Source organism: Channa argus, unplaced genomic scaffold (genome assembly GCF_033026475.1).
Source record: "Channa argus isolate prfri unplaced genomic scaffold, Channa argus male v1.0 Contig063, whole genome shotgun sequence".
Classification (NCBI taxonomy): Eukaryota; Metazoa; Chordata; class Actinopteri; order Anabantiformes; family Channidae; genus Channa; species Channa argus.
The window spans coordinates 1-25,298 of record NW_027125282.1 but is presented as its reverse complement, the minus strand read 5'-3'; the positions used below and the strand labels follow the sequence as shown (position 1 = coordinate 25,298).

The following is a 25,298-nucleotide window of genomic DNA, read 5'->3' as shown; positions in this document are numbered from 1 at the left end:
AAAACCTTCTGCTGGACTTACAACATCCAATGGTAAACCAAATACTGTTTTGTGCAGAGAACTCGAGTGTGACAGTTGATGCAGAAATCAGACTGTTGACATGTGAGTGCAGGTGATTAAGCTTTGCAGCTTTGGAAGAGCTTCCTTGATAGGCTGCAGATAGGCTGTATAATAAGGTGTGTATTCCATGCTGCTTTGCCCACCTGGGCTACAAAACATTTGGTTCAGGTGTCACATTAATGTCGTCTAGTGAACAGGACACCACAGATACAAGGCCTGTAGAGACACATGCAGGCAGAGTCCCCCACAAAACTGCTACTCACTGGATATGTTCTCTTTTCCAACCATTCTCTGTTAACCCTAAATATGGTAGTGTGTAAAAGTTCCAGGAAATCAGCAATTTCTGAAATGGCTGATCGCCCCCACTGATTCTCGGTTGGAACTTCAGCAGAACGTTTTGACTGTGTGTACAAGCCTAAATGCATTGACTGGCTGCCATGTGTTTAGCTGATCAGACGGCAAACTGGTCGCCTTTTTAGCTGTACTGCTGACAGGCAATTTCCCATTCTAATTGATTGTGATCTGCACATGTGGAATAAGGAGGCTGAAACTTTTTAACAGTTTCATCCATTTATGGGAAAAAGGAAATCAAACGATTGTGGAGAATGTGGCCATCGATCCCACTACCTCTTGCATGCTAAGCAAGCACTCTACCATTTGAGCTAATTCCCCTGCAAGCTTTTTTTCCTCCCTGTGTTCACAGCGTACCGGACAAGCTCTCAATATCCACCCCTTATGTCCTCTGTGTTTGTAGATTGTGGAGCCCGAATACTTGACAGTCACGGGCCTTGTTGACAAGGCCAGAAGCAGTCGGAGGGAACAAACAGTTGGTGTGGCATGAGGTTTTGGTGCTAATGGAGTGCACCTTTTTGCCAAAGAGAATCTCCAAAGTGTTTAATTGCAGCCTTAGAAGAGTTGGCTACAATCTTCCTTGATAGGCCGCAGTCTGTTCTTGTGCTTGAGTGTAGACACACGGATGGAAATACTGTCAGGATTGACATTCGTCGGCCATCTCAGAAGTGCTTCTTCTTTTCCTTTCGGCTGTTCCCTTTCAGGGGTCGCCACAGCGAATCATGTGCCTCCATCTAACCCTGTCCTCTGCATCCTCTTCACTCATACCAACTAACTTCATGTCCTCCCTTACTACATCCATAAATCTCCGCTTTGGTCTTCCTCTAGACCTCCTGCCCTGCAGCTCCAACCTATGTATCCATCTAAAGATATATTCACAAGCCATCTCAGAAGTGCATCGCCTGTATGATAAAGGATTGCGCGTCACCTTGACGAGGTCAGGGGAGGCATGAGGCATTTGGAGAATGTGGGTATTGATCCCAGTACTTCTTGCATACAAAGCTAGTGCTTTACCATTTAAGCTAATTCCCTTGCAAAGGTACTTGGATATTAAATTCAGAGAGGAGATATTCTAGGTGTTCTTATTAAACCCTGCGAGGTGACCTAGAAATCCTGTAGGTCTGTCTTTGCTGATCAAAGTCTCGTCGCCCTTCCTTGCTTAATTGACGAGGTGGCCGAGTGGTTAAGGCGATGGACTGCTAATCCATTGTGCTCTGCACGCGTGGGTTCGAATCCCATCCTCGTCGCATGTCAGATTAAAGTGTTTTTAGACAAACACAGATAAAACCTTCTGCTGGACTTACAACATCCAATGGTAAACCAAATACTGTTTTGTGCAGAGAACTCGAGTGTGACAGTTGATGCAGAAATCAGACTGTTGACATGTGAGTGCAGGTGATTAAGCTCACTGGACAAGCAGCTTTGGAAGAGCTTCCTTGATAGGCTGCGGATAGGCTGTATAATAAGGTATGTATTCCATGCTGCTCTGCCCACCGGGGCTACAAAACATTTGGTTCAGGTGTCACATTAATGTCGTCTAGTGAACAGGACACCACAGATACAAGGCCTGTAGAGACACATGCAGGCAGAGTCCCCCACAAAACTGCTACTCACTGGATATGTTCTCTTTTCCAACCATTCTCTGTTAAACCTAAATATGGTAGTGTGTAAAAGTTCCATGAAATCAGCAATTTCTGAAATGGCTGATCGCCCCCACTGATACTCGGTTGGAACTTCAGCAGAACGTTTTGACTGTGTGTACAAGCCTAAATGCATTGACTGGCTGCCATGTGTTTAGCTGATCAGACGGCAAACTGGTCGCCTTTTTAGCTGTACTGCTGACAAACAATTTCCCGTTCTAATTGATTGTGATCTGCACATGTGGGATATGGAGGCTGAAACTTTTTAACAGTTTCATCCATTTATGGGAAAAAGGAAATCAAAGGATTGTGGAGAATGTGGGCATAGATCCCACTACCTCTTGCATGCTAAGCAAGCGCTCTACCATTTGAGCTAATTCCCCTGCAAGCTTTTTTTCCTCCCTGTGTTCACAGCGTACCGGACAAACTCTCAATATCCACCCCTTATGTCCTCTGTGTTTGTAGATTGTGGAGCCCGAATACTTGACAGTCACGGGCCTTGTTGACAAGGCCAGAAGCAGTCGGAGGGAACAAACAGTTGGTGTGGCATGAGGTTTTGGTGCTAATGGAGTGCACCTTTTGGCCAAAGAGAATCTCCAAAGTGTTTAATTGCAGCCTTAGAAGAGTTGGCTACAATCTTCCTTGATAGGCCGCAGTCTGTTCTTGTGCTTGAGTGTAGACACACGGATGGAAATACTGTCAGGATTGACATTCGTCGGCCATCTCAGAAGTGCTTCTTCTTTTCCTTTCGGCTGTTCCCTTTCAGGGGTCGCCACAGCGAATCATGTGCCTCCATCTAACCCTGTCCTCTGCATCCTCTTCACTCATACCAACTAACTTCATGTCCTCCCTTACTACATCCATAAATCTCCGCTTTGGTCTTCCTCTAGACCTCCTGCCTGGCAGCTCCAACCTATGTATCCATCTAAAGATATAATCACAAGCCATCTCAGATGTGCATCGCCTGTATGATAAAGGATTGCGCGTCACCTTGACGAGGTCAGGGGAGGCATGAGGCATTTGGAGAATGTGTGTATTGATCCCACTACTTCTTGCATACAAAGCTAGGGCTTTACCATTTAAGCTAATTCCCTTGCAAAGGTACTTGGATATTAAATTCAGAGAGGAGATATTCTAGGTGTTCTTAATAAACCCTGCGAGGTGACCTAGAAATCCTTTAGGTCTGTCTTTGCTGATCAAAGTCTCGTCGCCCTACCTTGCTTAATTGACGAGGTGGCCGAGCGGTTAAGGCGATGGACTGCTAATCCGTTGTGCTCTGCACGCGTGGGTTCGAATCCCATCCTCGTCGCATGTCAGATTAAAGTGTTTTTAGACAAACACAGATAAAACCTTCTGCTGGACTTACAACATCCAATGGTAAACCAAATACTGTTTTGTGCAGAGAACTCGAGTGTGACAGTTGATGCAGAAATCAGACTGTTGACATGTGAGTGCAGGTGATTAAGCTCACTGGACAAGCAGCTTTGGAAGAGCTTCCTTGATAGGCTGCAGATAGGCTGTATAATAAGGTGTGTATTCCATGCTGCTTTGCCCACCGGGGCTACAAAACATTTGGTTAAGGTGTCACATTAATGTCGTCTAGTGAACAGGACACCACAGATACAAGGCCTGTAGAGAAACATGCAGGCAGAGTCCCCCACAAAACTGCTACTCACTGGATATGTTCTCTTTTCCAACCATTCTCTGTTAACCCTAAATATGGTAGTGTGTAAAAGTTCCAGGAAATCAGCAATTTCTGAAATGGCTGATTGCCCCCACTGATACTCGGTTGGAACTTCAGCAGAACGTTTTGACTGTGTGTACAAGCCTAAATGCATTGACTGGCTGCCATGTGTTTAGCTGATCAGACGGCAAACTGGTCGCCTTTTTAGCTGTACTGCTGACAGGCAATTTCCCATTCTAATTGATTGTGATCTGCACATGTGGGATATGGAGGCTGAAACTTTTTAACAGTTTCATCCATTTATGGGAAAAAGGAAATCAAACGATTGTGGAGAATGTGGGCATTGATCCCACTACCTCTTGCATGCTAAGCAAGCGCTCTACCATTTCAGCTAATTCCCCTGCAAGCTTTTTTTCCTCCCTGTGTTCACAGCGTACCGGACAAACTCTCAATATCTACCCCTTATGTCCTCTGTGTTTGTAGATTGTGGAGCCCGAATACTTGACAGTCACGGGCCTTGTTGACAAGGCCAGAAGCAGTCGGAGGGAACAAACAGTTGGTGTGGCATGAGGTTTTGGTGCTAATGGATTGCACCTTTTTGCCAAAGAGAATCTCCAAAGTGTTTAATTGCAGCCTTAGAAGAGTTGGCTACAATCTTCCTTGATAGGCTGCAGTCTGTTCTTGTGCTTGAGTGTAGACACACGGATGGAAATACTGTCAGGATTGACATTCGTCGGCCATCTCAGAAGTGCTTCTTCTTTTCCTTTCGGCTGTTCCCTTTCAGGGGTCGCCACAGCGAATCATGTGCGTCCATCTAACCCTGTCCTCTGCATCCTCTTCACTCATACCAACTAACTTCATGTCCTCCCTTACTACATCCATAAATCTCCGCTTTGGTCTTCCTCTAGACCTCCTGCCTGGCAGCTCCAACCTATGTATCCATCTAAAGATATATTCACAAGCCATCTCAGAAGTGCATCGCCTGTATGATAAAGGATTGCGCGTCACCTTGAAGAGGTCAGGGGAGGCATGAGGCATTTGGAGAATGTGGGTATTGATCCCACTACTTCTTGCATACAAAGCTAGTGATTTACCATTTAAGCTAATTCCCTTGCAAAGGTACTTGAATATTAAATTCAGAGAGGAGATATTCTAGGTGTTCTTATTAAACCCTGCGAGGTGACATAGAAATCCTGTAGGTCTGTCTTTGCTGATCAAAGTCTCGTCGCCCTTCCTTGCTTAATTGACGAGGTGGCCGAGTGGTTAAGGTGATGGACTGCTAATCCATTGTGCTCTGCACGCGTGGGTTCGAATCCCATCCTCGTCGCATGTCAGATTAAAGTGCTTTTAGACAAACACAGATAAAACCTTCTGCTGGACTTACAACATCCAATGGTAAACCAAATACTGTTTTGTGCAGAGAACTCGAGTGTGACAGTTGATGCAGAAATCAGACTGTTGACATGTGAGTGCAGGTGATTAAGCTCACTGGACAAGCAGCTTTGGAAGAGCTTCCTTGATAGGCTGCAGATAGGCTGTATAATAAGGTATGTATTCCATGCTGCTCTGCCCACTGGGGCTACAAAACATTTGGTTCAGGTGTCACATTAATGTCGTCTAGTGAACAGGACACCACAGATACAAGGCCTGTAGAGAAACATGCAGGCAGAGTCCCCCACAAAACTGCTAGTCACTGGATATGTTCTCTTTTCCAACCATTCTCTGTTAACCCTAAATATGGTAGTGTGTAAAAGTTCCAGGAAATCAGCAATTTCTGAAATGGCTGATTGCCCCCACTGATACTCGGTTGGAACTTCAGCAGAACGTTTTGACTGTGTGTACAAGCCTAAATGCATTGACTGGCTGCCATGTGTTTAGCTGATCAGACGGCAAACTGGTCGCCTTTTTAGCTGTACTGCTGACAGGCAATTTCCCATTCTAATTGATTGTGATCTGCACATGTGGGATATGGAGGCTGAAACTTTTTAACAGTTTCATCCATTTATGGGAAAAAGGAAATCAAACGATTGTGGAGAATGTGGGCATTGATCCCACTACCTCTTGCATGCTAAGCAAGCGCTCTACCATTTCAGCTAATTCCCCTGCAAGCTTTTTTTCCTCCCTGTGTTCACAGCGTACCGGACAAACTCTCAATATCTACCCCTTATGTCCTCTGTGTTTGTAGATTGTGGAGCCCGAATACTTGACAGTCACGGGCCTTGTTGACAAGGCCAGAAGCAGTCGGAGGGAACAAACAGTTGGTGTGGCATGAGGATTTGGTGCTAATGGATTGCACCTTTTTGCCAAAGAGAATCTCCAAAGTGTTTAATTGCAGCCTTAGAAGAGTTGGCTACAATCTTCCTTGATAGGCTGCAGTCTGTTCTTGTGCTTGAGTGTAGACACACGGATGGAAATACTGTCAGGATTGACATTCGTCGGCCATCTCAGAAGTGCTTCTTCTTTTCCTTTCGGCTGTTCCCTTTCAGGGGTCGCCACAGCGAATCATGTGCGTCCATCTAACCCTGTCCTCTGCATCCTCTTCACTCATACCAACTAACTTCATGTCCTCCCTTACTACATCCATAAATCTCCGCTTTGGTCTTCCTCTAGACCTCCTGCCTGGCAGCTCCAACCTATGTATCCATCTAAAGATATATTCACAAGCCATCTCAGAAGTGCATCGCCTGTATGATAAAGGATTGCGCGTCACCTTGACGAGGTCAGGGGAGGCATGAGGCATTTGGAGAATGTGGGTATTGATCCCACTACTTCTTGCATACAAAGCTAGTGATTTACCATTTAAGCTAATTCCCTTGCAAAGGTACTTGAATATTAAATTCAGAGAGGAGATATTCTAGGTGTTCTTATTAAACCCTGCGAGGTGACATAGAAATCCTGTAGGTCTGTCTTTGCTGATCAAAGTCTCGTCGCCCTTCCTTGCTTAATTGACGAGGTGGCCGAGTGGTTAAGGCGATGGACTGCTAATCCATTGTGCTCTGCACGCATGGGTTCGAATCCCATCCTCGTCGCATGTCAGATTAAAGTGTTTTTAGACAAACACAGATAAAACCTTCTGCTGGACTTACAACATCCAATGGTAAACCAAATACTGTTTTGTGCAGAGAACTCGAGTGTGACAGTTGATGCAGAAATCAGACTGTTGACATGTGAGTGCAGGTGATTAAGCTCACTGGACAAGCAGCTTTGGAAGAGCTTCCTTGATAGGCTGCAGATAGGCTGTATAATAAGGTGTGTATTCCATGCTGCTCTGCCCACCGGGGCTACAAAACATTTGGTTCAGGTGTCACATTAATGTCGTCTAGTGAACAGGACACCACAGATACAAGGCCTGTAGAGACACATGCAGGCAGAGTCCCCCACAAAACTGCTACTCAGTGGATATGTTCTCTTTTCCAACCATTCTCTGTTAACCCTAAATATGGTAGTGTGTAAAAGTTCCATGAAATCAGCAATTTCTGAAATGGCTGATCGCCCCCACTGATACTCGGTTGGAACTTCAGCAGAACGTTTTGACTGTGTGTACAAGCCTAAATGCATTGACTGGCTGCCATGTGTTTAGCTGATCAGACGGCAAACTGGTCGCCTTTTTAGCTGTACTGCTGACAGGCAATTTCCCATTCTAATTGATTGTGATCTGCACATGTGGGATATGGAGGCTGAAACTTTTTAACAGTTTCATCCATTTATGGGAAAAAGGAAATCAAACGATTGTGGAGAATGTGGGCATCGATCCCACTACCTCTTGCATGCTAAGCAAGCGCTCTACCATTTGAGCTAATTCCCCTGCAAGCTTTTTTTCCTCCCTGTGTTCACAGCGTACCGGACAAACTCTCAATATCCACCCCTTATGTCCTCTGTGTTTGTAGATTGTGGAGCCCGAATACTTGACAGTCACGGGCCTTGTTGACAAGGCCAGAAGCAGTCGGAGGGAACAAACAGTTGGTGTGGCATGAGGTTTTGGTGCTAATGGAGTGCACCTTTTGGCCAAAGAGAATCTCCAAAGTGTTTAATTGCAGCCTTAGAAGAGTTGGCTACAATCTTCCTTGATAGGCCGCAGTCTGTTCTTGTGCTTGAGTGTAGACACACGGATGGAAATACTGTCAGGATTGACATTCGTCGGCCATCTCAGAAGTGCTTCTTCTTTTCCTTTCGGCTGTTCCCTTTCAGGGGTCGCCACAGCGAATCATGTGCCTCCATCTAACCCTGTCCTCTGCATCCTCTTCACTCATACCAACTAACTTCATGTCCTCCCTTACTACATCCATAAATCTCCGCTTTGGTCTTCCTCTAGACCTCCTGCCTTGCAGCTCCAACCTATGTATCCATCTAAAGATATATTCACAAGCCATCTCAGAAGTGCATCGCCTGTATGATAAAGGATTGCGCGTCACCTTGACGAGGTCAGGGGAGGCATGAGGCATTTGGAGAATGTGGGTATTGATCCCAGTACTTCTTGCATACAAAGCTAGTGCTTTACCATTTAAGCTAATTCCCTTGCAAAGGTACTTGGATATTAAATTCAGAGAGGAGATATTCTAGGTGTTCTTATTAAACCCTGCGAGGTGACCTAGAAATCCTGTAGGTCTGTCTTTGCTGATCAAAGTCTCGTCGCCCTTCCTTGCTTAATTGACGAGGTGGCCGAGTGGTTAAGGCGATGGACTGCTAATCCATTGTGCTCTGCACGCGTGGGTTTGAATCCCATCCTCGTCGCATGTCAGATTAAAGTGTTTTTAGACAAACACAGATAAAACCTTCTGCTGGACTTACAACATCCAATGGTAAACCAAATACTGTTTTGTGCAGAGAACTCGAGTGTGACAGTTGATGCAGAAATCAGACTGTTGACATGTGAGTGTAGGTGATTAAGCTCACTGGACAAGCAGCTTTGGAAGAGCTTCCTTGATAGGCTGCAGATAGGCTGTATAATAAGGTGTGTATTCCATGCTGCTCTGCCCACCGGGGCTACAAAACATTTGGTTCAGGTGTCACATTAATGTCGTCTAGTGAACAGGACACCACAGATACAAGGCCTGTAGAGACACATGCAGGCAGAGTCCCCCACAAAACTGCTACTCAGTGGATATGTTCTCTTTTCCAACCATTCTCTGTTAACCCTAAATATGGTAGTGTGTAAAAGTTCCATGAAATCAGCAATTTCTGAAATGGCTGATCGCCCCCACTGATACTCGGTTGGAACTTCAGCAGAACTAAATGCATTGACTGGCTGCCATGTGTTTAGCTGATGAGACGGCAAACTGGTCGCCTTTTTAGCTGTACTGCTGACAGGCACTTTCCCATTCTAATTGATTGTGATCTGCACATGTGGGATATGGAGGCTGAAACTTTTTAACAGTTTCATCCATTTATGGGAAAAAGGAAATCAAACGATTGTGGAGAATGTGGGCATCGATCCCACTACCTTTTGCATGCTAAGCAAGCGCTCTACCATTTGAGCTAATTCCCCTGCAAGCTTTTTTTCCTCCCTGTGTTCACAGCGTACCGGACAAACTCTCAATATCCACCCCTTATGTCCTCTGTGTTTGTAGATTGTGGAGCCCGAATACTTGACAGTCACGGGCCTTGTTGACAAGGCCAGAAGCAGTCGGAGGGAACAAACAGTTGGTGTGGCATGAGGTTTTGGTGCTAATGGAGTGCACCTTTTTGCCAAAGAGAATCTCCAAAGTGTTTAATTGCAGCCTTAGAAGAGTTGGCTACAATCTTCCTTGATAGGCCGCAGTCTGTTCTTGTGCTTGAGTGTAGACACACGGATGGAAATACTGTCAGGATTGACATTCGTCGGCCATCTCAAAAGTGCTTCTTCTTTTCCTTTCGGCTGTTCCCTTTCAGGGGTCGCCACAGCGAATCATGTGCCTCCATCTAACCCTGTCCTCTGCATCCTCTTCACTCATACCAACTAACTTCATGTCCTCCCTTACTACATCCATAAATCTCCGCTTTGGTCTTCCTCTAGACCTCCTGCCTTGCAGCTCCAACCTATGTATCCATCTAAAGATATATTCACAAGCCATCTAAGAAGTGCATCGCCTGTATGATAAAGGATTGCGCGTCACCTTGACGAGGTCAGGGGAGGCATGAGGCATTTGGAGAATGTGGGTATTGATCCCACTACTTCTTGCATACAAAGCTAGTGATTTACCATTTAAGCTAATTCCCTTGCAAAGGTACTTGAATATTAAATTTAGAGAGGAGATATTCTAGGTGTTCTTATTAAACCCTGCGAGGTGACCTAGAAATCCTTTAGGTCTGTCTTCATGATCAAAGTCTCGTCGCCCTTCCTTGCTTAATTGACGAGGTGGCCGAGTGGTTAAGGCGATGGACTGCTAATCCATTGTGCTCTGCACGCGTGGGTTCGAATCCCATCCTCGTCGCATGTCAGATTAAAGTGTTTTTAGACAAACACAGATAAAACCTTCTGCTGGACTTACAACATCCAATGGTAAACCAAATACTGTTTTGTGCAGAGAACTCGAGTGTGACAGTTGATGCAGAAATCAGACTGTTGACATGTGAGTGCAGGTGATTAAGCTCACTGGACAAGCAGCTTTGGAAGAGCTTCCTTGATAGGCTGCAGATAGGCTGTATAATAAGGTGTGTATTCCATGCTGCTCTGCCCACCGGGGCTACAAAACATTTGGTTCTGGTGTCACATTAATGTCGTCTAGTGAACAGGACACCACAGATACAAGGCCTGTAGAGAAACATGCAGGCAGAGTCCCCCACAAAACTGCTACTCACTGGATATGTTCTCTTTTCCAACCATTCTCTGTTAACCCTAAATATGGTAGTGTGTAAAAGTTCCATGAAATCAGCAATTTCTGAAATGGCTGATTGCCCCCACTGATACTCGGTTGGAACTTCAGCAGAACGTTTTGACTGTGTGTACAAGCCTAAATGCATTGACTGGCTGCCATGTGTTTAGCTGATCAGACGGCAAACTGGTCGCCTTTTTAGCTGTACTGCTGACAGGCAATTTCCCATTCTAATTGATTGTGATCTGCACATGTGGGATATGGAGGCTGAAACTTTTTAACAGTTTCATCCATTTATGGGAAAAAGGAAATCAAACGATTGTGGAGAATGTGGGCATTGATCCCACTACCTCTTGCATGCTAAGCAAGCGCTCTACCATTTGAGCTAATTCCCCTGCAAGCTTTTTTTCCTCCCTGTGTTCACAGCGTACCGGACAAACTCTCAATATCTACCCCTTATGTCCTCTGTGTTTGTAGATTGTGGAGCCCGAATACTTGACAGTCACGGGCCTTGTTGACAAGGCCAGAAGCAGTCGGAGGGAACAAACAGTTGGTGTGGCATGAGGTTTTGGTGCTAATGGATTGCACCTTTTTGCCAAAGAGAATCTCCAAAGTGTTTAATTGCAGCCTTAGAAGAGTTGGCTACAATCTTCCTTGATAGGCTGCAGTCTGTTCTTGTGCTTGAGTGTAGACACACGGATGGAAATACTGTCAGGATTGACATTCGTCGGCCATCTCAGAAGTGCTTCTTCTTTTCCTTTCGGCTGTTCCCTTTCAGGGGTCGCCACAGCGAATCATGTGCGTCCATCTAACCCTGTCCTCTGCATCCTCTTCACTCATACCAACTAACTTCATGTCCTCCCTTACTACATCCATAAATCTCCGCTTTGGTCTTCCTCTAGACCTCCTGCCTGGCAGCTCCAACCTATGTATCCATCTAAAGATATATTCACAAGCCATCTCAGAAGTGCATCGCCTGTATGATAAAGGATTGCGCGTCACCTTGACGAGGTCAGGGGAGGCATGAGGCATTTGGAGAATGTGGGTATTGATCCCACTACTTCTTGCATACAAAGCTAGTGATTTACCATTTAAGCTAATTCCCTTGCAAAGGTACTTGAATATTAAATTCAGAGAGGAGATATTCTAGGTGTTCTTATTAAACCCTGCGAGGTGACATAGAAATCCTGTAGGTCTGTCTTTGCTGATCAAAGTCTCGTCGCCCTTCCTTGCTTAATTGACGAGGTGGCCGAGTGGTTAAGGCGATGGACTGCTAATCCATTGTGCTCTGCACGCGTGGGTTCGAATCCCATCCTCGTCGCATGTCAGATTAAAGTGTTTTTAGACAAACACAGATAAAACCTTCTGCTGGACTTACAACATCCAATGGTAAACCAAATACTGTTTTGTGCAGAGAACTCGAGTGTGACAGTTGATGCAGAAATCAGACTGTTGACATGTGAGTGCAGGTGATTAAGCTCACTGGACAAGCAGCTTTGGAAGAGCTTCCTTGATAGGCTGCAGATAGGCTGTGTAATAAGGTGTGTATTCCATGCTGCTCTGCCCACCGGGGCTACAAAACATTTGGTTCAGGTGTCACATTAATGTCGTCTAGTGAACAGGACACCACAGATACAAGGCCTGTAGAGACACATGCAGGCAGAGTCCCCCACAAAACTGCTACTCAGTGGATATGTTCTCTTTTCCAACCATTCTCTGTTAACCCTAAATATGGTAGTGTGTAAAAGTTCCATGAAATCAGCAATTTCTGAAATGGCTGATCGCCCCCACTGATACTCGGTTGGAACTTCAGCAGAACGTTTTGACTGTGTGTACAAGCCTAAATGCATTGACTGGCTGCCATGTGTTTAGCTGATCAGACGGCAAACTGGTCGCCTTTTTAGCTGTACTGCTGACAGGCAATTTCCCATTCTAATTGATTGTGATCTGCACATGTGGGATATGGAGGCTGAAACTTTTTAACAGTTTCATCCATTTATGGGAAAAAGGAAATCAAACGATTGTGGAGAATGTGGGCATCGATCCCACTACCTCTTGCATGCTAAGCAAGCGCTCTACCATTTGAGCTTATTCCCCTGCAAGCTTTTTTCCTCCCTGTGTTCACAGCGTACCGGACAAACTCTCAATATCCACCCCTTATGTCCTCTGTGTTTGTAGATTGTGGAGCCCGAATACTTGACAGTCACGGGCCTTGTTGACAAGGCCAGAAGCAGTCGGAGGGAACAAACAGTTGGTGTGGCATGAGGTTTTGGTGCTAATGGAGTGCACCTTTTGGCCAAAGAGAATCTCCAAAGTGTTTAATTGCAGCCTTAGAAGAGTTGGCTACAATCTTCCTTGATAGGCCGCAGTCTGTTCTTGTGCTTGAGTGTAGACACACGGATGGAAATACTGTCAGGATTGACATTCGTCGGCCATCTCAGAAGTGCTTCTTCTTTTCCTTTCGGCTGTTCCCTTTCAGGGGTCGCCACAGCGAATCATGTGCCTCCATCTAACCCTGTCCTCTGCATCCTCTTCACTCATACCAACTAACTTCATGTCCTCCCTTACTACATCCATAAATCTCCGCTTTGGTCTTCCTCTAGACCTCCTGCCTTGCAGCTCCAACCTATGTATCCATCTAAAGATATATTCACAAGCCATCTCAGAAGTGCATCGCCTGTATGATAAAGGATTGCGCGTCACCTTGACGAGGTCAGGGGAGGCATGAGGCATTTGGAGAATGTGGGTATTGATCCCAGTACTTCTTGCATACAAAGCTAGTGCTTTACCATTTAAGCTAATTCCCTTGCAAAGGTACTTGGATATTAAATTCAGAGAGGAGATATTCTAGGTGTTCTTATTAAACCCTGCGAGGTGACCTAGAAATCCTGTAGGTCTGTCTTTGCTGATCAAAGTCTCGTCGCCCTTCCTTGCTTAATTGACGAGGTGGCCGAGTGGTTAAGGCGATGGACTGCTAATCCATTGTGCTCTGCACGCGTGGGTTTGAATCCCATCCTCGTCGCATGTCAGATTAAAGTATTTTTAGACAAACACAGATAAAACCTTCTGCTGGACTTACAACATCCAATGGTAAACCAAATACTGTTTTGTGCAGAGAACTCGAGTGTGACAGTTGATGCAGAAATCAGACTGTTGACATGTGAGTGCAGGTGATTAAGCTCACTGGACAAGCAGCTTTGGAAGAGCTTCCTTGATAGGCTGCAGATAGGCTGTATAATAAGGTGTGTATTCCATGCTGCTCTGCCCACCGGGGCTACAAAACATTTGGTTCAGGTGTCACATTAATGTCGTCTAGTGAACAGGACACCACAGATACAAGGCCTGTAGAGACACATGCAGGCAGAGTCCCCCACAAAACTGCTACTCAGTGGATATGTTCTCTTTTCCAACCATTCTCTGTTAACCCTAAATATGGTAGTGTGTAAAAGTTCCATGAAATCAGCAATTTCTGAAATGGCTGATCGCCCCCACTGATACTCGGTTGGAACTTAAGCAGAACTAAATGCATTGACTGGCTGCCATGTGTTTAGCTGATGAGACGGCAAACTGGTCGCCTTTTTAGCTGTACTGCTGACAGGCACTTTCCCATTCTAATTGATTGTGATCTGCACATGTGGGATATGGAGGCTGAAACTTTTTAACAGTTTCATCCATTTATGGGAAAAAGGAAATCAAACGATTGTGGAGAATGTGGGCATCGATCCCACTACCTTTTGCATGCTAAGCAAGCGCTCTACCATTTGAGCTAATTCCCCTGCAAGCTTTTTTTCCTCCCTGTGTTGGAACTTCAGCAGAACGTTTTGACTGTGTGTACAAGCCTAAATGCATTGACTGGCTGCCATGTGTTTAGCTGATCAGACGGCAAACTGGTCGCCTTTTTAGCTGTACTGCTGACAGGCAATTTCCCATTCTAATTGATTGTGATCTGCACATGTGGGATATGGAGGCTGAAACTTTTTAACAGTTTCATCCATTTATGGGAAAAAGGAAATCAAACGATTGTGGAGAATGTGGGCATCGATCCCACTACCTCTTGCATGCTAAACAAGCGCTCTACCATTTGAGCTAATTCCCCTGCAAGCTTTTTTTCCTCCCTGTGTTCACAGCGTACCGGACAAACTCTCAATATCCACCCCTTATGTCCTCTGTGTTTGTAGATTGTGGAGCCCGAATACTTGACAGTCACGGGCCTTGTTGACAAGGCCAGAAGCAGTCGGAGGGAACAAACAGTTGGTGTGGCATGAGGTTTTGGTGCTAATGGAGTGCACCTTTTGGCCAAAGAGAATCTCCAAAGTGTTTAATTGCAGCCTTAGAAGAGTTGGCTACAATCTTCCTTGATAGGCCGCAGTCTGTTCTTGTGCTTGAGTGTAGACACACGGATGGAAATACTGTCAGGATTGACATTCGTCGGCCATCTCAGAAGTGCTTCTTCTTTTCCTTTCGGCTGTTCCCTTTCAGGGGTCGCCACAGCGAATCATGTGCCTCCATCTAACCCTGTCCTCTGCATCCTCTTCACTCATACCAACTAACTTCATGTCCTCCCTTACTACATCCATAAATCTCCGCTTTGGTCTTCCTCTAGACCTCCTGCCTTGCAGCTCCAACGTATGTATCCATCTAAAGATATATTCACAAGCCATCTCAGAAGTGCATCGCCTGTATGATAAAGGATTGCGCGTCACCTTGACGAGGTCAGGGGAGGCATGAGGCATTTGGAGAATGTGGGTATTGATTCCACTACTTCTTGCATACAAAGCTAGTGCTTTACCATTTAAGCTAATTCCCTTGCAAAGGTACTTGGATATTAAATTCGGAGAGGAGACATTCTAGGTGTTCTTATTAAACCCTGCAAGGTGACCTAGAAATCCTGTAGGTCTGTCTTTGCTGATGAAAGTCTCGTCGCCCTTCCTTGCTTAATTGACGAGGTGGCCGAGTGGTTAAGGCGATGGACTGCTAATCCATTGTGCTCTGCACGCGTGGGTTTGAATCCCATCCTCGTCGCATGTCAGATTAAAGTGTTTTTAGACAAACACAGATAAAACCTTCTGCTGGACTTACAACATCCAATGGTAAACCAAATACTGTTTTGTGCAGAGAACTCGAGTGTGACAGTTGATGCAGAAATCAGACTGTTGACATGTGAGTGCAGGTGATTAAGCTCACTGGACAAGCAGCTTTGGAAGAGCTTCCTTGATAGGCTGCAGATAGGCTGTATAATAAGGTGTGTATTCCATGCTGCTCTGCCCACCGGGGCTACAAAACATTTGGTTCAGGTGTCACATTAATGTCGTCTAGTGAACAGGACACCACAGATACAAGGCCTGTAGAGACACATGCAGGCAGAGTCCCCCACAAAACTGCTACTCAGTGGATATGTTCTCTTTTCCAACCATTCTCTGTTAACCCTAAATATGGTAGTGTGTAAAAGTTCCATGAAATCAGCAATTTCTGAAATGGCTGATCGCCCCCACTGATACTCGGTTGGAACTTCAGCAGAACTAAATGCATTGACTGGCTGCCATATGTTTAGGTGATGAGACGGCAAACTGGTCGCCTTTTTAGCTGTACTGCTGACAGGCACTTTCCCATTCTAATTGATTGTGATCTGCACATGTGGGATATGGAGGCTGAAACTTTTTAACAGTTTCATCCATTTATGGGAAAAAGGAAATCAAACGATTGTGGAGAATGTGGGCATCGATCCCACTACCTCTTGCATGCTAAGCAAGCGCTCTACCATTTGAGCTAATTCCCCTGCAAGCTTTTTTTCCTCCCTGTGTTCACAGCGTACCGGACAAACTCTCAATATCCACCCCTTATGTCCTCTGTGTTTGTAGATTTTTGAGCCCGAATACTTGACAGTCACGGGCCTTGTTGACAAGGCCAGAAGCAGTCGGAGGGAACAAACAGTTGGTGTGGCATGAGGTTTTGGTGCTAATGGAGTGCACCTTTTGGCCAAAGAGAATCTCCAAAGTGTTTAATTGCAGCCTTAGAAGAGTTGGCTACAATCTTCCTTGATAGGCCGCAGTCTGTTCTTGTGCTTGAGTGTAGACACACGGATGGAAATACTGTCAGGATTGACATTCGTCGGCCATCTCAGAAGTGCTTCTTCTTTTCCTTTCGGCTGTTCCCTTTCAGGGGTCGCCACAGCGAATCATGTGCCTCCATCTAACCCTGTCCTCTGCATCCTCTTCACTCATACCAACTAACTTCATGTCCTCCCTTACTACATCCATAAATCTCCGCTTTGGTCTTTGGTCCGCTTTGGTCTTTGGTCTTTGGCCACAAAACTGCTACTCACTGGATATGTTCTCTTTTCCAACCATTCTCTGTTAACCCTAAATATGGTAGTGTGTAAAAGTTCCATGAAATCAGCAATTTCTGAAATGGCTGATCGCCCCCACTGATACTCGGTTGGAACTTCAGCAGAACTAAATGCATTGACTGGCTGCCATGTGTTTAGCTGATGAGACGGCAAACTGGTCGCCTTTTTAGCTGTACTGCTGACAGGCACTTTCCCATTCTAATTGATTGTGATCTGCACATGTGGGATATGGAGGCTGAAACTTTTTAACAGTTTCATCCATTTATGGGAAAAAGGAAATCAAACGATTGTGGAGAATGTGGGCATCGATCCCACTACCTTTTGCATGCTAAGCAAGCGCTCTACCATTTGAGCTAATTCCCCTGCAAGCTTTTTTTCCTCCCTGTGTTCACAGCGTACCGGACAAACTCTCAATATCCACCCCTTATGTCCTCTGTGTTTGTAGATTGTGGAGCCCGAATACTTGACAGTCACGGGCCTTGTTGACAAGGCCAGAAGCAGTCGGAGGGAACAAACAGTTGGTGTGGCATGAGGTTTTGGTGCTAATGGAGTGCACCTTTTTGCCAAAGAGAATCTCCAAAGTGTTTAATTGCAGCCTTAGAAGAGTTGGCTACAATCTTCCTTGATAGGCCGCAGTCTGTTCTTGTGCTTGAGTGTAGACACACGGATGGAAATACTGTCAGGATTGACATTCGTCGGCCATCTCAGAAGTGCTTCTTCTTTTCCTTTCGGCTGTTCCCTTTCAGGGGTCGCCACAGCGAATCATGTGCGTCCATCTAACCCTGTCCTCTGCATCCTCTTCACTCATACCAACTAACTTCATGTCCTCCCTTACTACATCCATAAATCTCCGCTTTGGTCTTCCTCTAGACCTCCTGCCTGGCAGCTCCAACCTATGTATCCATCTAAAGATATATTCACAAGCCATCTCAGAAGTGCATCGCCTGTATGATAAAGGATTGCGCGTCACCTTGACGAGGTCAGGGGAGGCATGAGGCATTTGGAGAATGTGGGTATTGATCCCAGTACTTCTTGCATACAAAGCTAGTGCTTTACCATTTAAGCTAATTCCCTTGCAAAGGTACTTGGATATTAAATTCAGAGAGGAGATATTCTAGGTGTTCTTATTAAACCCTGCGAGGTGACCTAGAAATCTTGTAGGTCTGTCTTTGCTGATGAAAGTCTCGTCGCCCTTCCTTGCTTAATTGACGAGGTGGCCGAGTGGTTAAGGCGATGGACTGCTAATCCATTGTGCTCTGCACGCGTGGGTTCGAATCCCATCCTCGTCGCATGTCAGATTAAAGTGTTATTAGACAAACACAGATAAAACCTTCTGCTGGACTTACAACATCCAATGGTAAACCAAATACTGTTTTGTGCAGAGAACTCGAGTGTGACAGTTGATGCAGAAATCAGACTGTTGACATGTGAGTGCAGGTGATTAAGCTCACTGGACAAGCAGCTTTGGAAGAGCTTCCTTGATAGGCTGCAGATAGGCTGTATAATAAGGTGTGTATTCCATGCTGCTCTGCCCACCGGGGCTACAAAACATTTGGTTAAGGTGTCACATTAATGTCGTCTAGTGAACAGGACACCACAGATACAAGGCCTGTAGAGAAACATGCAGGCAGAGTCCCCCACAAAACTGCTACTCACTGGATATGTTCTCTTTTCCAACCATTCTCTGTTAACCCTAAATATGGTAGTGTGTAAAAGTTCCAGGAAATCAGCAATTTCTGAAATGGCTGATTGCCCCCACTGATACTCGGTTGGAACTTCAGCAGAACGTTTTGACTGTGTGTACAAGCCTAAATGCATTGACTGGCTGCCATGTGTTTAGCTGATCAGACGGCAAACTGGTCGCCTTTTTAGCTGTACTGCTGACAGGCAATTTCCCATTCTAATTGATTGTGATCTGCACATGTGGGATATGGAGGCTGAAACTTTTTAACAGTTTCATCCATTTATGGGAAAAAGGAAATCAAACGATTGTGGAGAATGTGGGCATTGATCCCACTACCTCTTGCATGCTAAGCAAGCGCTCTACCATTTGAGCTAATTCCCCTGCAAGCTTTTTTTCCTCCCTGTGTTCACAGCGTACCGGACAAACTCTCAATATCTACCCCTTATGTCCTCTGTGTTTGTAGATTGTGGAGCCCGAATACTTGACAGTCACGGGCCTTGTTGACAAGGCCAGAAGCAGTCGGAGGGAACAAACAGTTGGTGTGGCATGAGGTTTTGGTGCTAATGGATTGCACCTTTTTGCCAAAGAGAATCTCCAAAGTGTTTAATTGCAGCCTTAGAAGAGTTGGCTACAATCTTCCTTGATAGGCCGCAGTCTGTTCTTGTGCTTGAGTGTAGACACACGGATGGAAATACTGTCAGGATTGACATTCGTCGGCCATCTCAGAAGTGCTTCTTCTTTTCCTTTCGGCTGTTCCCTTTCAGGGGTCGCCACAGCGAATCATGTGCGTCCATCTAACCCTGTCCTCTGCATCCTCTTCACTCATACCAACTAACTTCATGTCCTCCCTTACTACATCCATAAATCTCCGCTTTGGTCTTCCTCTAGACCTCCTGCCTGGCAGCTCCAACCTATGTATCCATCTAAAGATATATTCACAAGCCATCTCAGAAGTGCATCGCCTGTATGATAAAGGATTGCGCGTCACCTTGACGAGGTCAGGGGAGGCATGAGGCATTTGGAGAATGTGCGTATTGATCCCAGTACTTCTTGCATACAAAGCTAGTGCTTTACCATTTAAGCTAATTCCCTTGCAAAGGTACTTGGATATTAAATTCAGAGAGGAGATATTCTAGGTGTTCTTATTAAACCCTGCGAGGTGACCTAGAAATCCTGTAGGTCTGTCTTTGCTGATGAAAGTCTCTTCGCCCTTCCTTGCTTAATTGACGAGGTGGCCGAGTGGTTAAGGCGATGGACTGCTAATCCATTGTGCTCTGCACGCGTGGGTTCGAATCCCATCCTCGTCGCATGTCAGATTAAAGTGTTTTTAGACAAACACAGATAAAACCTTCTGCTGGACTTACAACATCCAATGGTAAACCAAATACTGTTTTGTGCAGAGAACTCGAGTGTGACAGTTGATGCAGAAATCAGACTGTTGACATGTGAGTGCAGGTGATTAAGCTCACTGGACAAGCAGCTTTGGAAGAGCTTCCTTGATAGGCTGCAGATAGGCTGTATAATAAGGTGTGTATTCCATGCTGCTCTGCCCACCGGGGCTACAAAACATTTGGTTAAGGTGTCACATTAATGTCGTCTAGTGAACAGGACACCACAGATACAAGGCCTGTAGAGAAACATGCAGGCAGAGTCCCCCACAAAACTGCTACTCACTGGATATGTTCTCTTTTCCAACCATTCTCTGTTAACCCTAAATATGGTAGTGTGTAAAAGTTCCAGGAAATCAGCAATTTCTGAAATGGCTGATTGCCCCCACTGATACTCGGTTGGAACTTCAGCAGAACGTTTTGACTGTGTGTACAAGCCTAAATGCATTGACTGGCTGCCATGTGTTTAGCTGATCAGACGGCAAACTGGTCGCCTTTTTAGCTGTACTGCTGACAGGCAATTTCCCATTCTAATTGATTGTGATCTGCACATGTGGGATATGGAGGCTGAAACTTTTTAACAGTTTCATCCATTTATGGGAAAAAGGAAATCAAACGATTGTGGAGAATGTGGGCATTGATCCCACTACCTCTTGCATGCTAAGCAAGCGCTCTACCATTTGAGCTAATTCCCCTGCAAGCTTTTTTTCCTCCCTGTGTTCACAGCGTACCGGACAAACTCTCAATATCTACCCCTTATGTCCTCTGTGTTTGTAGATTGTGGAGCCCGAATACTTGACAGTCACGGGCCTTGTTGACAAGGCCAGAAGCAGTCGGAGGGAACAAACAGTTGGTGTGGCATGAGGTTTTGGTGCTAATGGATTGCACCTTTTTGCCAAAGAGAATCTCCAAAGTGTTTAATTGCAGCCTTAGAAGAGTTGGCTACAATCTTCCTTGATAGGCTGCAGTCTGTTCTTGTGCTTGAGTGTAGACACACGGATGGAAATACTGTCAGGATTGACATTCGTCGGCCATCTCAGAAGTGCTTCTTCTTTTCCTTTCGGCTGTTCCCTTTCAGGGGTCGCCACAGCGAATCATGTGCGTCCATCTAACCCTGTCCTCTGCATCCTCTTCACTCATACCAACTAACTTCATGTCCTCCCTTACTACATCCATAAATCTCCGCTTTGGTCTTCCTCTAGACCTCCTGCCTGGCAGCTCCAACCTATGTATCCATCTAAAGATATATTCACAAGCCATCTCAGAAGTGCATCGCCTGTATGATAAAGGATTGCGCGTCACCTTGACGAGGTCAGGGGAGGCATGAGGCATTTGGAGAATGTGGGTATTGATCCCACTACTTCTTGCATACAAAGCTAGTGATTTACCATTTAAGCTAATTCCCTTGCAAAGGTACTTGAATATTAAATTCAGAGAGGAGATATTCTAGGTGTTCTTATTAAACCCTGCGAGGTGACATAGAAATCCTGTAGGTCTGTCTTTGCTGATCAAAGTCTCGTCGCCCTTCCTTGCTTAATTGACGAGGTGGCCGAGTGGTTAAGGCGATGGACTGCTAATCCATTGTGCTCTGCACGCGTGGGTTCGAATCCCATCCTCGTCGCATGTCAGATTAAAGTGCTTTTAGACAAACACAGATAAAACCTTCTGCTGGACTTACAACATCCAATGGTAAACCAAATACTGTTTTGTGCAGAGAACTCGAGTGTGACAGTTGATGCAGAAATCAGACTGTTGACATGTGAGTGCAGGTGATTAAGCTCACTGGACAAGCAGCTTTGGAAGAGCTTCCTTGATAGGCTGCAGATAGGCTTTATAATAAGGTATGTATTCCATGCTGCTCTGCCCACCGGGGCTACAAAACATTTGGTTCAGGTGTCACATTAATGTCGTCTAGTGAACAGGACACCACAGATACAAGGCCTGTAGAGAAACATGCAGGCAGAGTCCCCCACAAAACTGCTAGTCACTGGATATGTTCTCTTTTCCAACCATTCTCTGTTAACCCTAAATATGGTAGTGTGTAAAAGTTCCAGGAAATCAGCAATTTCTGAAATGGCTGATCGCCCCCACTGATACTCGGTTGGAACTTCAGCAGAACGTTTTGACTGTGTGTACAAGCCTAAATGCATTGACTGGCTGCCATGTGTTTAGCTGATCAGACGGCAAACTGGTCGCCTTTTTAGCTGTACTGCTGACAGGCAATTTCCCATTCTAATTGATTGTGATCTGCACATGTGGGATATGGAGGCTGAAACTTTTTAACAGTTTCATCCATTTATGGGAAAAAGGAAATCAAACGATTGTGGAGAATGTGGGCATTGATCCCACTACCTCTTGCATGCTAAGCAAGCGCTCTACCATTTGAGCTAATTCCCCTGCAAGCTTTTTTTCCTCCCTGTGTTCACAGCGTACCGGACAAACTCTCAATATCTACCCCTTATGTCCTCTGTGTTTGTAGATTGTGGAGCCCGAATACTTGACAGTCACGGGCCTTGTTGACAAGGCCAGAAGCAGTCGGAGGGAACAAACAGTTGGTGTGGCATGAGGTTTTGGTGCTAATGGATTGCACCTTTTTGCCAAAGAGAATCTCCAAAGTGTTTAATTGCAGCCTTAGAAGAGTTGGCTACAATCTTCCTTGATAGGCTGCAGTCTGTTCTTGTGCTTGAGTGTAGACACACGGATGGAAATACTGTCAGGATTGACATTCGTCGGCCATCTCAGAAGTGCTTCTTCTTTTCCTTTCGGCTGTTCCCTTTCAGGGGTCGCCACAGCGAATCATGTGCGTCCATCTAACCCTGTCCTCTGCATCCTCTTCACTCATACCAACTAACTTCATGTCCTCCCTTACTACATCCATAAATCTCCGCTTTGGTCTTCCTCTAGACCTCCTGCCTGGCAGCTCCAACCTATGTATCCATCTAAAGATATATTCACAAGCCATCTCAGAAGTGCATCGCCTGTATGATAAAGGATTGCGCGTCACCTTGACGAGGTCAGGGGAGGCATGAGGCATTTGGAGAATGTGGGTATTGATCCCACTACTTCTTGCATACAAAGCTAGTGATTTACCATTTAAGCTAATTCCCTTGCAAAGGTACTTGAATATTAAATTCAGAGAGGAGATATTCTAGGTGTTCTTATTAAACCCTGCGAGGTGACATAGAAATCCTGTAGGTCTATCTTTGCTGATCAAAGTCTCGTCGCCCTTCCTTGCTTAATTGACGAGGTGGCCGAGTGGTTAAGGCGATGGACTGCTAATCCATTGTGCTCTGCACGCGTGGGTTCGAATCCCATCCTCGTCGCATGTCAGATTAAAGTGTTTTTAGACAAACACAGATAAAACCTTCTGCTGGACTTACAACATCCAATGGTAAACCAAATACTGTTTTGTGCAGAGAACTCGAGTGTGACAGGTGATGCAGAAATCAGACTGTTGACATGTGAGTGCAGGTGATTAAGCTCACTGGACAAGCAGCTTTGGAAGAGCTTCCTTGATAGGCTGCAGATAGGCTGTATAATAATGTGTGTATTCCATGCTGCTCTGCCCACCGGGGCTACAAAACATTTGGTTCAGGTGTCACATTAATGTCGTCTAGTGAACAGGACACCACAGATACAAGGCCTGTAGAGACACATGCAGGCAGAGTCCCCCACAAAACTGCTACTCAGTGGATATGTTCTCTTTTCCAACCATTCTCTGTTAACCCTAAATATGGTAGTGTGTAAAAGTTCCATGAAATCAGCAATTTCTGAAATGGCTGATCGCCCCCACTGATACTCGGTTGGAACTTCAGCAGAACGTTTTGACTGTGTGTACAAGCCTAAATGCATTGACTGGCTGCCATGTGTTTAGCTGATCAGACGGCAAACTGGTCGCCTTTTTAGCTGTACTGCTGACAGGCAATTTCCCATTCTAATTGATTGTGATCTGCACATGTGGGATATGGAGGCTGAAACTTTTTAACAGTTTCATCCATTTATGGGAAAAAGGAAATCAAACGATTGTGGAGAATGTGGGCATCGATCCCACTACCTCTTGCATGCTAAGCAAGCGCTCTACCATTTCAGCTAATTCCCCTGCAAGCTTTTTTTCCTCCCTGTGTTCACAGCGTACCGGACAAACTCTCAATATCCACCCCTTATGTCCTCTGTGTTTGTAGATTGTGGAGCCCGAATACTTGACAGTCACGGGCCTTGTTGACAAGGCCAGAAGCAGTCGGAGGGAACAAACAGTTGGTGTGGCATGAGGTTTTGGTGCTAATGGAGTGCACCTTTTTGCCAAAGAGAATCTCCAAAGTGTTTAATTGCAGCCTTAGAAGAGTTGGCTACAATCTTCCTTGATAGGCTGCAGTCTGTTCTTGTGCTTGAGTGTAGACACACGGATGGAAATACTGTCAAGATTGACATTCGTCGGCCATCTCAGAAGTGCTTCTTCTTTTCCTTTCGGCTGTTCCCTTTCAGGGGTCGCCACAGCGAATCATGTGCGTCCATCTAACCCTGTCCTCTGCATCCTCTTCACTCATACCAACTAACTTCATGTCCTCCCTTACTACATCCATAAATCTCCGCTTTGGTCTTCCTCTAGACCTCCTGCCTGGCAGCTCCAACCTATGTATCCATCTAAAGATATATTCACAAGCCATCTCAGAAGTGCATCGCCTGTATGATAAAGGATTGCGCGTCACCTTGACGAGGTCAGGGGAGGCATGAGGCATTTGGAGAATGTGGGTATTGATCCCACTACTTCTTGCATACAAAGCTAGTGCTTTACCATTTAAGCTAATTCCCTTGCAAAGGTACTTGAATATTAAATTCAGAGAGGAGATATTCTAGGTGTTCTTATTAAACCCTGCGAGGTGACATAGAAATCCTGTAGGTCTGTCTTTGCTGATCAAAGTCTCGTCGCCCTTCCTTGCTTAATTGACGAGGTGGCCGAGTGGTTAAGGCGATGGACTGCTAATCCATTGTGCTTTGCACGCGTGGGTTCGAATCCCATCCTTGTCGCATGTCAGATTAAAGTGTTTTTAGACAAACACAGATAAAACCTTCTGCTGGACTTACAACATCCAATGGTAAACCAAATACTGTTTTGTGCAGAGAACTCGAGTGTGACAGTTGATACAGAAATCAGACTGTTGACATGTGAGTGCAGCTGATTAAGCTCACTGGACAAGCAGCTTTGGAAGAGCTTCCTTGATAGGCTGCAGATAGGCTGTATAATAAGGTGTGTATTCCATGCTGCTCTGCCCACCGGGGCTACAAAACATTTGGTTCAGGTGTCACATTAATGTCGTCTAGTGAACAGGACACCACAGATACAAGGCCTGTGGAGA

At 45.4% G+C, this 25,298-nt stretch overlaps 20 non-coding genes across 20 annotated transcripts; 14 read left to right on the top strand and 6 right to left on the bottom strand.

Moving 5' to 3' along the window:
• Positions 1-1,576: 1,576 nt before the first annotated feature.
• On the top strand, positions 1,577-1,658 carry trnas-gcu (transfer RNA serine (anticodon GCU)). The gene has a single exon. It is a non-coding gene; the product is annotated as a tRNA-Ser (tRNA).
• Positions 1,659-3,278: 1,620 nt separating this feature from the next.
• Positions 3,279-3,360, top strand: trnas-gcu (transfer RNA serine (anticodon GCU)). The gene has a single exon. It is a non-coding gene; the product is annotated as a tRNA-Ser (tRNA).
• A 1,620-nt stretch (positions 3,361-4,980) lies between these two features.
• trnas-gcu (transfer RNA serine (anticodon GCU)) lies at positions 4,981-5,062 on the top strand. Its single transcript has one exon. It is a non-coding gene; the product is annotated as a tRNA-Ser (tRNA).
• A 1,620-nt stretch (positions 5,063-6,682) lies between these two features.
• On the top strand, positions 6,683-6,764 carry trnas-gcu (transfer RNA serine (anticodon GCU)). The gene has a single exon. It is a non-coding gene; the product is annotated as a tRNA-Ser (tRNA).
• Positions 6,765-7,467: 703 nt separating this feature from the next.
• On the bottom strand, positions 7,468-7,540 carry trnaa-agc (transfer RNA alanine (anticodon AGC)). Its single transcript has one exon. It is a non-coding gene; the product is annotated as a tRNA-Ala (tRNA).
• Positions 7,541-8,384: 844 nt separating this feature from the next.
• On the top strand, positions 8,385-8,466 carry trnas-gcu (transfer RNA serine (anticodon GCU)). Its single transcript has one exon. It is a non-coding gene; the product is annotated as a tRNA-Ser (tRNA).
• Positions 8,467-10,063: 1,597 nt separating this feature from the next.
• trnas-gcu (transfer RNA serine (anticodon GCU)) lies at positions 10,064-10,145 on the top strand. The gene has a single exon. It is a non-coding gene; the product is annotated as a tRNA-Ser (tRNA).
• A 703-nt stretch (positions 10,146-10,848) lies between these two features.
• On the bottom strand, positions 10,849-10,921 carry trnaa-agc (transfer RNA alanine (anticodon AGC)). Its single transcript has one exon. It is a non-coding gene; the product is annotated as a tRNA-Ala (tRNA).
• Positions 10,922-11,765: 844 nt separating this feature from the next.
• trnas-gcu (transfer RNA serine (anticodon GCU)) lies at positions 11,766-11,847 on the top strand. The gene has a single exon. It is a non-coding gene; the product is annotated as a tRNA-Ser (tRNA).
• Positions 11,848-13,466: 1,619 nt separating this feature from the next.
• On the top strand, positions 13,467-13,548 carry trnas-gcu (transfer RNA serine (anticodon GCU)). The gene has a single exon. It is a non-coding gene; the product is annotated as a tRNA-Ser (tRNA).
• Positions 13,549-15,466: 1,918 nt separating this feature from the next.
• trnas-gcu (transfer RNA serine (anticodon GCU)) lies at positions 15,467-15,548 on the top strand. The gene has a single exon. It is a non-coding gene; the product is annotated as a tRNA-Ser (tRNA).
• Positions 15,549-16,229: 681 nt separating this feature from the next.
• trnaa-agc (transfer RNA alanine (anticodon AGC)) lies at positions 16,230-16,302 on the bottom strand. The gene has a single exon. It is a non-coding gene; the product is annotated as a tRNA-Ala (tRNA).
• Positions 16,303-18,079: 1,777 nt separating this feature from the next.
• On the top strand, positions 18,080-18,161 carry trnas-gcu (transfer RNA serine (anticodon GCU)). The gene has a single exon. It is a non-coding gene; the product is annotated as a tRNA-Ser (tRNA).
• A 703-nt stretch (positions 18,162-18,864) lies between these two features.
• Positions 18,865-18,937, bottom strand: trnaa-agc (transfer RNA alanine (anticodon AGC)). The gene has a single exon. It is a non-coding gene; the product is annotated as a tRNA-Ala (tRNA).
• Positions 18,938-19,781: 844 nt separating this feature from the next.
• trnas-gcu (transfer RNA serine (anticodon GCU)) lies at positions 19,782-19,863 on the top strand. Its single transcript has one exon. It is a non-coding gene; the product is annotated as a tRNA-Ser (tRNA).
• A 703-nt stretch (positions 19,864-20,566) lies between these two features.
• Positions 20,567-20,639, bottom strand: trnaa-agc (transfer RNA alanine (anticodon AGC)). The gene has a single exon. It is a non-coding gene; the product is annotated as a tRNA-Ala (tRNA).
• An 844-nt stretch (positions 20,640-21,483) lies between these two features.
• On the top strand, positions 21,484-21,565 carry trnas-gcu (transfer RNA serine (anticodon GCU)). Its single transcript has one exon. It is a non-coding gene; the product is annotated as a tRNA-Ser (tRNA).
• Positions 21,566-22,268: 703 nt separating this feature from the next.
• Positions 22,269-22,341, bottom strand: trnaa-agc (transfer RNA alanine (anticodon AGC)). Its single transcript has one exon. It is a non-coding gene; the product is annotated as a tRNA-Ala (tRNA).
• An 844-nt stretch (positions 22,342-23,185) lies between these two features.
• Positions 23,186-23,267, top strand: trnas-gcu (transfer RNA serine (anticodon GCU)). The gene has a single exon. It is a non-coding gene; the product is annotated as a tRNA-Ser (tRNA).
• A 1,620-nt stretch (positions 23,268-24,887) lies between these two features.
• Positions 24,888-24,969, top strand: trnas-gcu (transfer RNA serine (anticodon GCU)). Its single transcript has one exon. It is a non-coding gene; the product is annotated as a tRNA-Ser (tRNA).
• The last annotated feature ends 329 nt before the right edge of the window (positions 24,970-25,298 follow it).